The 13,428-nt window shown below is 41.9% G+C and overlaps 1 protein-coding gene across 1 annotated transcript in view; it reads right to left on the bottom strand.

The window, feature by feature from the left end:
- SLC7A14 (solute carrier family 7 member 14) overlaps positions 1 to 13,136 on the bottom strand; it is a 75,527-nt gene extending 62,391 nt beyond the window's left edge. The window contains exon 1 of the mRNA XM_032783685.2: positions 12,757 to 13,136. The gene's annotated coding sequence lies outside the window, so the exon portion shown is untranslated. The remainder of the gene's footprint in view (positions 1 to 12,756) is intronic.
- Positions 13,137 to 13,428: the final 292 nt, after the last annotated feature.

The raw sequence follows: 13,428 nt of genomic DNA, 5'->3' as shown, positions 1-13,428 counted from the left end.
GGACACCTAACTCCCATTGATTTCCTTTAAAAATCTGGCTCTACGTGCTAAAGACATGGGATTTTCGGAGTTTAAGTTATCACATGTGAGTCACCCAAATTCTGAGGCACTAGACTCAAACGATAGGTTTACACTTTGAACCTGCCAGCTCTACTTGGGGCATTAGAGATTCTGTACCCTGTAATGCAGAGACATCTGAAAAAAATCAATGTGTAATATTTTTTCATATGAAGTATCTTTATAGTAAGCGATCTGTTTTCAATGAAATGTGTGTACGATTTTAGTGGCACAATTGTCATTAGTGTTAATTAGAGATGAATAGCTAGAGCTTTGTGTCTTTGGAACTGTGGGCCTTTTGCTATTTGTCAGGTTATACTTTTAGTAATTATTGTCTTGGTGAGAGCTAATTTTATATAACACATCTCACTATGCCATGGTGGTCCGGCTACCATTTGGCAGTACTGATCCAATCATTTTAATAGTAAGAAATAATTACTTAGACATAAGTGTTCATTTTTTTAAAAATAAGTATTTCCTTTAATAATATGCAGCATGAAGGCTTTATAATTACTTTGCTGCTCTTTTCTGTGCAGATCCTTTTGTTTCTCCTCATCTTCAAATGCAAACCATTACAGTTTACTTGAGGCTAATCATGAGAGCTGTTTCATTTCACAAAAGTTTGTTTATTAATGTGTGAAGCATTCTAATTACATGGGGTGGATTTCCACATTTACAAAGTTTGTATTGGCAGTGCTGGCTGATACATCATAATGACAACTTATTTCTTTCCTGGATATAGCGAATTTCAGTGGCAACAACACAGTTTATCTTGTTCAGGAAAGAACTGGCATGACACTTTGACATTACATCTTTCAAACAAGAAAAGTAATCATCAGCATTTAAAACACAGGTCTGATATCAAGAGGGACCAAATACCTACAATTCCCATTGAAATGAATGAGATTTGCAAGTGCACAGCACCTCTTAGAATCTGGTTTATATGACCCGTCTTCTCCCCCTGCCCCGCTTCTTATGCTGACCTCACTCTTGCTTTATTGAACTTAATAGCCTGCAGTTATGGCCTGATATAATACAAAATACCCAGTGTTGCCAACTCTTGTGATTTCTGAGTGATTTTTCATGAGCCTTGAAATATTTAGTCCATTTCTTAAAGCCCCAGCTCCTGGAGTCATGTGATTATGTGAATAATCTCAGCTTTCTGTTTTTTAAAAAGTGAGATTTTAGTTCTTGTGGTTGTGAGAAGCTTGAAAATGTGACTCACCTTCATCCAAAAGCCTCAACCCAGAAGGCAAATAAAAAGTACCCCAAATGCATTATCTTTAAAAAGCTCCTTTAAGCCAATCTCATGATTTGGGGCACCTGACTCATGACTTTTGAACAACTGGGGTTGGCAATACTGTGTATCTATGGCTTTCTGGGCTATACAAGCTCTACAAGACCAAGAATGCTGGAGAAAGGCAGAATTATTCAAGGAAAAGGTTGAGCTGTTGTGGATCATTCCATCCTGAATAACCCCACAATGGTGATACGTGGAAAAAGCACATGCAAACCTGCTCCTTGCATTCAGGAGTTGTCTGCAATTAGTGAAAGGGAAAAATACCATTCTCCTTTACCTTAGTGGTGTTTACCTCTGGCAGCTTTTGTGCTGTCAGTATCCTGAGTGGGCCTTTTGCTTCCCCCTAACTCTTTATCGTTGGTGTGCAAACTATAACTTCTGCAAATAGTCCTAACTCCCATATGTAGTTTCATTAGCTTCCATGGGACTTCTTGTGAGAGTACGGGTCTCAGGCAGGAATAAAAGTTTGTGGGATAAGGCTGAAGATGCTAGAACAGCTGAAGTTGTTGCTGTTTAACAAAGATAATAATGTCAGTTTCAGAACACACTAAAAATTATTTGCAAAAAGGAAAGGAGTGGAGCTGCTTCAGATTGCAGCCCTTTCATCTCTAGGTCACCAGTTCAAAACCCATACTGGCGTGTATTACCTGAAATTCGTTATTGTGAGATTATGGCTTACAGTACATGTGATATCTGGAGAAAGCAATTTGTGCTCCAAGAATTGAAGACATTATAGTAGTGTTGGCAGGCTGCTGAAATATGACTATTCAACAGAAAGATTCAATCATCTAAAAATGGAAAGAAACCAGTTATTTTGAAAACTCACCATGTCCTGTTTAAGCCCCATGCTATACTCTGAAAATTTTTGTTTAAAAAAAACTGTGACTCTCTTTTCTTGAGGTTAAGTATTCTGTTTTCTTCCTTGCTTGACAAAGGCTCCCACTTTCCAGTAGCTTTTCACCATCTCTGTTAAGTCCCCTCTGCTCAGTAAATGATCTGAATCTTCTCAAACCTTTCAAAAGTGGGTCTGTTCTTTCAGTTTTCAAATGCATTAGTCTTTTTTTGTACATGCGTGGGGCTTGATTAATTGGTTATCATGTTCTATCATCGGTTATACAACGGTGTAACTGATTATGCCTTGCTGCCCTATTTCCATGCTTTTGCTAATCAACTAATTAATGCAAGAGATGGCTGAAGAAAGGAAATTCCTGAAAACATAATAGGAAAATGCAATTTTTCAGATATAGCCTATTAATTTCTCTAAAGCAACCATATAATACATGCTATATTACTGAGGGTTATGCATTTCATACAAGAAAGAGCAAACCTGTCTCTATTTCTATTCTGCCATTCTGCACGGACATGGCTGTTGGCCCTCATATGCCATTTTTCATCTGAGATTGCCACTGGGCCAGCAGAACTGGACATGAGTATATGAACGGCCACTGCAAAGGGACGTCACAACACTAGTCATGGCAAGTCAGCAGGAACTGTAGGTGTAAGAGTTTTCTTCTGAAGGCAAACGGATCTTTTTACAGGACATGTACATTGCTTATTTGTGCCTGTTGGAACCATTGTCAGCCTTGAGTGCAGCAGGTAGTTTTCATCCGTCATAGCTCTCTATGCAATTTTAAGGGTGATGGCATCTCAGTGAAGTTTTGAGGGAGCTATGTGAGCCAATACGTATCAATTAGACGTTAGTGTGTGGCTAAGGCAACCTCTAATGATACAAGTGGTAGTGTTTAGCTCTGAATCAATGAGATGCATATGCTGACTTCTTCCCAAAGTACGGCACAACATTCTTCTGGAGTGAATACCTGCCCTAGGACTGAGGTTTCCAAAACATCTGCCTCTGTTCCCCAGGAGGTTCCCGCTTGCTTCTGAACAAAGGCAATCTGAGAGGTGATCTTTTTCTTTAAGTGTTCTAGATGAGACTGGTATGTTAGACTGCAATAAAGTTTGATTCCTAAATAAGTGAAAGCTGGCTGGAAAAGAACAGGAGGATCCTCAACACAGACTGTAAGGGGTTAATTGGCCAGATGATAGTTGAGATGGAAGGTTGTGGCTTCTGTCTTAAACTCATTTAATGAAAATGACCTACGTCAGTGGAGATTTTCATTAAGTGGCCTGAGAACTCGTGTCCTGGCTGAGTGACCCTTCAGTATTGCATAGAGTGTGCTGCAGGCACACCTCCAGATTGCAGTGTAGACATACTCTGAATAGCAAACCTCCCACTAGAAGAATGGGAGAAGGATTAGGTCCAAGAGCTTATATTATATGTCTGCAGGCTTAGCGAAATCCTCCTTGCCCACTCACCTAGTCTCAGTGGTTTCAATATAACTATTCACAGGAATACTGTGAACAGGAGTTGGCCAAAGATGATGACTGATAGTACATTATCTGTGTTTTAGTCATTTATCTTCATAAGTTAAAGGATGGATAACTACGTAGTATGTAGCATGAGTAACACCCAGGCAGTAGCATGAGTATGTTGTGACATCTCCCAGTAAATTAATTATGAATGCATATTTAAGACTAGGATGTTGGACTGCATATCTAAGACTAGATGTCTAGGATGTTTCTACAATAGCATTGTTGGTCAAAAGACAATACCATAAAAAGTAGGAGCAATATTATTTTCTTGAAACCATGCAAGCAACCCCCAGGCAGAGTTCTATGTGTGGAAAGAGGACCATCTATAGCTCTAAGTATGATAAAGAATATTGCTGCTGAAATATGACTTACAAAGGTTCTTGCTTCTGGTGGAACTTTCAGCCAAATGAACTTACAAAATTCCCGTGTTCTGTTATCTCATGTTTCCCTGTTATATGTTATTACATATACGATTATGTAATTGGTTGTTCAAAACTGAAGATCTCATGGCCTCCACCGCTCTCTACATTTCACTTCCTTGCTTGTATTACCAGAACCCCTTCCGTGTTCTATTAAAGCTGAAAGAATCTTGCCACAGAGGGCAGGATAAGAGGCAATGGGTTCAAACTACAGCATAGTAGATTTAGATTAAATTTTAGGAAAAAAAATTCTAACTGTAAGAGCTTCAGACAGCTATGTTACTTTTCATTCAGACTTTGTTTCCTTTTTGCATTTCATTCAACTCTGACAACTCAATTAGATGACCCGGTTTCACTTTTGTTTCTAATTAATTTCACTTTCATGCACTGAGATGTTTGCAAACACTGCTGGGAGAGATTGAGGGGTATGTGTTTGTTTCTATTTGAATTTTAAAAAAATCATGGAAGCATTTTCATTGGTGTAAAGTTTACTTTTACACACCTTTAAAAATTGGGCTAAACTCAACCCCAAATTGTTTGTTTCTTTAAGACATACAAAATCTTCACTGAAATTCCATATGGGGTTTTGAAACGAATGTCCAGTGATACACAAAATGTTGAATAAATGTTTGCTTGACTGCTTTTGGTGCTAGCCATCTATTCTGCTGTTATGGGATTCAGCAGTTACAGGCACAGTTATTAATCGTGTGTCTGTCTGAGACAATCAATGACAAAACATGCACTGACTTTAATGGGAGCAGAAGAATGGCCGAGGTACTGTAAATAACTTATTCAGTAGTAACCGGTTGTCTGTCTCTGTCTGAACAACAACTACTTCTAAAGTTTTAGGGCTAAATTCACTGCTGATGCAAATAGGGAAAACGACTGAAGTCAAAGGAGCTGCACTCTTTTACAGCAGCAGGAAATTCAGCAGCTGAACTGATTAATGAACAAGGAAGGCATCATCTGAATTACCCATTGGCAATATTGTATGAGAGATTTCTTGGACTGATGTTGTAAGAACTAGTACTTAGCAGGCTCTTTAACAAACAGGACTTCAGTGAACAAAGTGAACTGAAGTCCATAGTATCGTATGACAGCTGAATTATCTCTGATTATCTCAATCCCATCAGACAGTAATGAGCTGACTCTGAAACTGAGGCAGAGGGTCAAATATAAGGGCTTGTCCACATGGGGAAGTTGCGCATAATAGCTATTGCAGTCATTACTGAATAGAAGCAATGGGCTTAAATTGCAGCAAGGGCAGTTTAGGTTGGACATCAGGGTGGTTAAGCACTGGAATAAATTGCCTACAGAGGTTGTGGAATCTCCATCATTGGGGATTTTTAAGAGCAGGTTGGACAAACATCTGTCAGGGATGGTCTAGATAATACATAGTCCTGTCTTGAGTGCAGGGGACTGGACTAGATAGCCTCTCGAGGTCCCTCCCAGTTCTATGATTCCATAATAGTCTAAAGAGCTGTGCTGAACCATGATCCAAATCCTGGCCAGCAAGACTGCTGATTAGTGCCTAAGGGGTGGTGATATGGCACTGGGAACAGGATGGAGACCATCAGTTTATTTCATATTGGCCACTAATCATGGCAACACATTGCAGTCACTGCCAGAACAGGCTGTATTCAAACTGGTAACCTCGAAATAAGAGGCTTTATATACCCCATCACTCACTACCTGAGCAAATTTAATACACATAGGGATAATTTTGCAGTCTTTACTCTGGCAATAATCCTTTTGAATCTAGTAGAAATTTTGACTCCATTAAGGACAGCAGGATTTAGCTTTACTTTCAATTTAATATTTTATTCAAATTCAGAATGCCACAGAGCTATCTTTGCATTTTAAGATCAGTGATGTTCCCTTAAAGCAGGGCTCGGCAACCTTTCAGCAGTGGTGTGCCAAGTCTTCATTTATTCACTCTAATTTAAGGTTTTGTGTGCCAGTAATACATGTCAACATTTTTAGACAGTCTCTTTCTATAAGTCTATAATATATAACTAAATTATTGTTGTATGTAACATAAATAAGGTTTTTTAAAATGTTTAAGAAGCTTCATTTAAAATTCAGTTAAAATGCAGAGCCCCCTGAACCAGTGGCCAGGACCCGGGCAGTGCGAGTGCCACTGAAAATCAGCTAGCGTGCCGCCTTCGCGTGCCATAGGTTGCCTATCCCTGCCTTAAAGAATCAGTCTTGGCGCTCCATATACCTGCTCTGCTCTATTGAGCTTATTTATGGGTCAGTTACTCATTTTGAAAAACACTTGCATAAAAGATTCAGCAACTAAATCCCCCCTACATGCCTGTAACATAATAGCAATAACTGTTTTATTCAGCAATAAACTACTTCCCTGCTAAGAACAAACTACTTGGCCCAGTAATTTTAGAAAGGCTCATGAATTAGAATGCAGTGTTTGAAAAATAGTGCCATAAAAGCTGTTCTTTTGTTCACCTGCCAGGTAGAGTTAATTTATGGTATTATGTCTTTCAGTAAATTACTGATAAAAAAGTAATGCAGAATGATAATAAAACAATAGAATCACGTGGCTGAATGTTGGTCTCCTGCATGGCTCCATCTCACTGTTTATTTTCTATAAATGCCTGGGCTTCACTTTGATGGTTTTATTGCAGGGAAAAACAATGATCTAGTGATAACATTCCAGTCGAGCCAATACAGAATAGGGAAGAAGAGTCAGCATTAGCAAGGCTCACAGCCTGTGTTGAGATCTTGCTCAATAACCATATTGCCCAGAGTTGTGGTTAATAGTGAGATGCGGGAACCAAACATGTCATGAAAACATTTCCTCAATACTAGCAACATTGTTCTCAATCAACATTCATAACTCAGCTGTATCTCACTGCTTGAGTGAATAATATTCAATGAATCTCTTCTTTTTGTGACACTCGGTCAGAATCTGCTCTCATTTATAGCAGGCGTACATATAAATCGATGGTACGCCCACATCTTGAATACTGCGTACAGATATGGTCTCTTCATCTCAAACAGGATATACTGGCACTAGAAAAGGTTCAGAAAGGGCAACTAAAATGATTAGAGGTTTGGAGAGGGTCCCATATGAGGAAAGATTAAAGAGGCTCGGACTCTTCAGCTTGGAAAAGAGGAGACTAAAGGGGGATCTGATAGAGTATATAAAATCATGAGTGATGTGGAGAAAGTGGATAGGGAAAAGTTATTTACTTATTCCCGTAATACAAGAACTAGGGGTCACCAAGTGAAATTAATAGGCAGCAGGTTTAAAACAAATAAAAGGAAGTTCTTCTTCTTGCAGCGCACAGTCAACTTGTGGAACTCCTTACCTGAGGAGGTTGTGAAGGCTAGGACTATAACAGTGTTTAAAAGAGAACTGGATAAATTCATGGTGGTGAAGTCCATTAATGGCTATTAGCCAGGATGGGTAAGGAATGGTGTCCCTAGCCTCTGTTTGTCAGAGGATGGAGATGGATGGCAGGAGAGAGATCACTTGATCATTGCCTGTTAGATTCACTCCCTCTGGGGCACCTGGCATTGGCCACTGTTGGTAGACAGGAGTACTGGGCTAGATGGACCTTTGGTCTGACCCGGTACGGCCGTTCTTATGTTCTTATGAGTAGCTCCAATTATTTCATGGGAGTTGCTCTGAATTTACATTGTGGTAATTAAGATGAGTATCTGGTCTACTATCATTAGGATTTTGCCAGGCTTTCCATTATAAATCTTATTTTCAGAAATTAGCCAAAAATTGCCATAATTCTTGATTTTGCACCTTTGTATGTCCTTGGCTCCCACAAAGAGAGCTTTACTCACAAAAGGATTGTAGGTTCAGGCCTACATATAGCCTTCAACTTTACAGTGACGGATCCAGTGTGGGAGTTAATTTCTTTAACAAGTTTGAAAGACACAAAAATTGCTCTTTAGCTTGAGGAATCCCACTACCTCACTCAAATGAGAAATGCTTGATTCTTGTTTGCATTCTTATTACTAAAGAAAATATTTAATAATTTAAACAGAAAATTTCCAGATAATTTGTTTTACAATAGACTGATATGTTTGGGTATTTCAGGGTTGGGGCTGGGAGGGTCTGAGTTAGTTTATTTATCAACTATTTTCTGCAGTCTTTTCAATTAAAATGTCATAAGGATTTTTAGCATGGAGCCCTACAGCTATATTCAACTCTATGGCCATGTCTACGCTACCTGCCAGATTGGCGGGTAATAATCTACCTATTGGGGATCGATTTATTGTGTCTCATCTAGACATAATAAATTGATCCCCGAATCGATGCCCATACTCCACCTCAGCAGGAGGAGTAAGCGGAGTTGATGGGGGAGCCGCAGCGGTCAACTTGCCACTGTGAGGACGGCCAGCTAAGTTGAACTAAGATGCTTTGACTTCAGCTATGCGAATAGCATAGCTGAAGTTGCATATTTTAGATTGACCGCCCCCTGCTCTCACTGAAATCACTACCAAACTCCCATTGTCCTCAATGGGAGCAGGATCATGCCCTTATTGGGCATGTGCAACCCCCTGGATTAAGAAAACAGTTTTTTATCCAAAGAGGGGAGAAGTTTCTTGGGTCAGTAGTCTGAAATGTGAGCAGGATTTACACAATAGACTTCGGGCCACTATGATCTACAGTGTCCAAAATAAACTTTGCTTTTAAAAAAAGGAACATAAGATTGTGTATACACCTTTAAGACAAATTCTTCCCTGGTGCACTTAAGTCAATGAAGCTGGACTAGGGATGAACTTGCACATTGGTCAGATGAGCCTCAGAACTTATTTAGATCAGTTTAAAATGCGTGTTTGCCCAAGGGGCATGTAAGATTTATTTGTCTTTGATGCATACAAAGAAAAGTTCCTTTTAGGCAAAGTTAAAGTCTTGAGGCAGTATGAAGGAAAAAGGCAATCAAAGCTGAGGTGGCTTCTCATTCATTCTCTTCTCAGAGTATGTGCTGAAGTTCCTGCAGGGAACTGAATGTGTGCGTACGGAGCAGGGATTTTTTACCCTGGGCCCTGATTCACTGATTCATAAAGTTTAAGACTAGAAAGGACCATTAGGTCATCTGGCCTCCTGTATATCATAGGCCTTTACATTTCCACTTACTTCTTTATTGACCCCAATAACTTGTGTTTGACTAAAGCATAACTCCCAGAAAGACATCTAGTCATGATATGAAGACATCAAAGATGGATAATCCACCCCTTTTCTTTGTAGTTTGTTCCACTGGTTAATCACCCTCACTGAAAAAAAAATTTATGACTTATTTCTAATTTGACTTTGTCTGGCTGCAGCATCCAGTCATTGGTTCTTGTTCTGCCATTCTCTGCTAGATTAAAGACCCCTTTAGTACACAGTATTTTCTCTCAGTGAAGATATTTATACACTGTAACCAAGTCTCCTCTCCATCTTCTTTTTGATAAACAAAACAGATTGAGCTCTTTAAGTCTTTCACTATAAGGCATTTTCTCCAGCTCTGGAATCATTTTTTTTTCATTCTTTTCTGCACCCTCTCAAATTTTTCAACATCCTTTTGAAAATGTGGACACCAGAAGTGTATACTGGAATAGTGCATCAGTCTTATCATTATTTACTGCTCTGCCAATCTTTGTGTCATCCACAAACTCTATAAGCAGTGATTTTTATATTGTTTTCCACACTATTGCTGAAATGTTGAGAAGTGTTGGGTCTAGTACTGATCCCTGTGGAAACCCACTAGAAACACCGTCACTTAGTGATTCCAAATTTAGATCTATTTTTTGAAACCTGTCAGCCAGGTCTTAGTCCATTTAAGGTATGCTTTGTTGATATTGATAATACTCATTTTTTAATCAGACAGTCCTGCAGTACTAAGTCAAATGCCTTACAAAAGTCTAAGTATATCACATCCAGGAGTAGTTATCTTTATCAACCCAACTTGTAGTGTCAAATGACAAATTTTGGCCCATTGAACAAATATCCTGCCATGATAATGTACTTGTGTACTGTTGAGGGATATTGAGAGGATTAATTCATTAATGGGCCGGATTAATGCAGTTAATTTGTCTCAGAGGGAGGGAAAACAGATGGGGCTATTGCTATTTGCCCTTCTTAGAGTTTCTGCAGGGTTTGGGAAGCAACTTTAATTCCTACTGTGGGTTCTGCAGGAGCCCTGCTGATACCACCTCAGTGGGGATGCACTAAGTCATGGTATGTAAACTGACATTTAACAGGCAATGAAAACCGCAGGGGAATGTGGTCCACTGCTTGTAAAGTGGCTTAAAGATGGTTAGATATTCAAAAGTGCCCAAGGGCTTGTCTACACAGTGATTTAATGTGGTCTACAGGGGTGTGATTTCTAAAGGGCACTAATGTGTTGCACATTAATTGGTCCATGTAGACCCTGCTAGTGTGTGCTAAAGGTTCTCTAGTGCACTTTAAAGTAGCACTGCTTGAAAAAGCACTATGTTAAAGTGCACCAAGGGTCTTAATGTACCAATTAATGTGCAATATGTTAGTGTGCTTTAGAAATCACTCCCCCATAGGGCATATTACTCCACCATATAGATTAGCCCAAAGTGACTTATGAGCAGTGGTTTAAGTGCTTTTGAAAATTTCACCTGAAAAGTGGTAATGAGTACTAAATAAATATGGAATCATGGAAATACTCCAGGCTTGAATGTGAACCATTGTAGCTCTTAAAGTCAATAGGAATTATGAAAATTGATGAGAGAGTGAAGACCTAAATTTGGGGACATATCCGTCTCTTAGTGATGTCAATGGGTTTTGCAACCATAGATCAGGGACAGAATATGACAGTCATAATTTTGATGCCTTGACTTTTTCCAGCTTCAGTCATAATGTTTAATGCAAGGTGGTTGTTGTTGTTGTTTTGTTTTTTTAATACCTGCATTATCACTATCTAGTTGATCCTTTTGCTGATCCAAGAATGGAGATTTCAGCACCTCGAACAGCACCCGTGCTTCTTCCCATACTACTGTATAGAACTCCTGGTTTTTTTCAGTCATTGGGGTTTGTTAATAATACTTAGCCCTTAGATAGCCCTTTTCCCCCTTCAAAGTGCTGTGCAAACATCAATTAATCCTCATAACACTGCTCCAATGTAGATAAGTAATTATTATGTTCCCATTTTACACACCCGTAAACTCAGACAGAGAGAATTCACAGCTATGACGTGCATAGAGTTAAACCCATCAATAAAAACCGGATCTTAGAGAAATGGATGAATCACTTTCACAACAAGCAACATTAGCCCCCTTTGGCGAAGGTTCTGTGTTTCATCAACAACACCTAATGTGATGATGACGTCCAGTTCCTTTCTACAGTAGAGACCTGTCTGATAGCAAAGGAGATCACACTGATCCTGCCAGATATCTGCAACCAGCTACTCACTCACTTAATTTCCTTCCTTACATTTTTTCTTTCCTTCATTTGATTTGCATCTTTTATATCCCCTTGCCCCCACTCCCTTCGGTCCCACTAGTCCCCTGTGAGCATGCTGTCTCTCAGAACCTGTAAGAAGAAAGCTTTTCCTGGGTACATATTGATTAATTCAGATCAGTCTGTGTTTATCCTTTCACTTTGCTCTATCTCACTCTCTGTCTTCTATTAATCCTGAACTCATCGGACTTAAACCCATCATATCTTCTGCTCCCTTTACAGTACAGGCTCCTAGCACTTTTAAAAAATACAGATTTCTCCTCTAGAATCAGTCTGGCTAGGTCATTAAGAAGTCAGTTTGGTTTTCCTCATTTTTGTTTCCTCCTAGCTTGTAACAGGGGTAGATACTAAGGCAGCACCTCCCCTTCTCTAGTGTTCTGACCAAGGCTAGGAAAAGCTATGCAGGTGAATGAGAGGCAAAGAAAACAATATCCCAGGTGAATTACTTCTCAGCTTGTGCTGGATTCTCATTTCCCAGCATTAGGGAAGCTCATATCCAAAGCCTTGGCAGTCTGCTTCTTCCCAAAGGGTGATGCTGCTCTGCTCTAGGCGTGCAAGGCCTCGGTTTCCCTTTATTACATGGCAGTATCTAGGTCAGCTCTTACGGGGGGGGGTGAGAAGTAAGGGGGTACCCTCACTTCCAAACACACTGACCCTGTTTCCCTCCCAGCCCAATGAGCACCCAGGTGGGGGCAGAAGAGGAGGGCAAAGAGCTCAAACATTGTCCTCATCACCTCTACCCCCCATACATACCTAGATACCCAAAAAAAATCCATTTGTGAATGGCTCCTCCGCCAGAGATCAGACTGTCCATCAACGTCCCATGGGCAGGGAGGAAACAGCATAAAGAGAGAGGACCCTCAACGACCCCAGCACCATCCCCTCCAGGGACGTGGGCAGCCTCTGAGCCTCTTATGGAGGGAGAAAGGGGCAACTCCTAACTACCAAAGCATGAGAAGTGATGCCTCACCCCCAGGACTGCCCCCTCCACCCAGGAGAACAGGCTCCGGCTCCTTCCATCCCCTGTCTCCCCCCACCAGTATAATCCTAATCCCAGGCAATGCTGAGGGCAGCCGGCGCGGAGGGAGGAGAGGTGGGACCCCCAGCAGAGCCGGCAAGGAGCTGGCCATGCACGGCGGCTCAGCAGCACTCACCCACGGGAGGAGGACGCAGGAGCTCGACTCAGCCCAGCTGGTGCGGGGAGGGTTGGCAGCTCCGGGCTGTCTCCGGAGGAGGATGCAGGAGCTGAGCCCGGCTGGGGTGGGGGTTGCAGCACGTGCAGCCCAAGGATCCTGAGGATGGAGAGGATGAGCTCGGCTGGAGATGGGGCGGGTGGCAGAGGAAGGTTTGCAGCTCCGAGCTCCTGCTGCCCTCGCAAGCGGCAGGGAGGGGGCCGGGCTTGCAAAGCGCCGCCCGGGGTGGAGGAGGCTGCAGCAGCTGCTGGTGGCTGGAGAGGGGCGTTAGCCGCTCCCGAGTCTGACTCCCGCGGGCTGGGGGGTCCGCGTACCGCACCTCCAGCTCCCGTCTGCCTCTCGCTGGCCGGCAGGGCGGGGGAGCCGGGCGCTGCAGCTCCTCAATTATTCAGCACTCCCCATCCGAGCCCCGCCGCCGCCGCCACGTGATCCGCGCGGCGCTGGCGGAGCTGCCGCCACAGGAGTGATGCAGCCGGGCGCCCCCGCGGAGCAGCAGCAGCGGCACTGGGTGATGGGTTCCCGGGGGCCCTGCCCTGGGTATGGGGGGGAGGGAGTGGATCAGCTGCTGCCCCCATAGGCGGTCCTGCACCCCTTCGCCTCCCATGGGGTCCCAGGGGTGTGGGGGTGGGAGTC

This window comes from Chelonoidis abingdonii, chromosome 8 (genome assembly GCF_003597395.2).
Source record: "Chelonoidis abingdonii isolate Lonesome George chromosome 8, CheloAbing_2.0, whole genome shotgun sequence".
Lineage (NCBI taxonomy): Eukaryota > Metazoa > Chordata > Testudines > Testudinidae > Chelonoidis > Chelonoidis abingdonii.
This window is presented reverse-complemented; position numbering and strand designations above follow the sequence as displayed.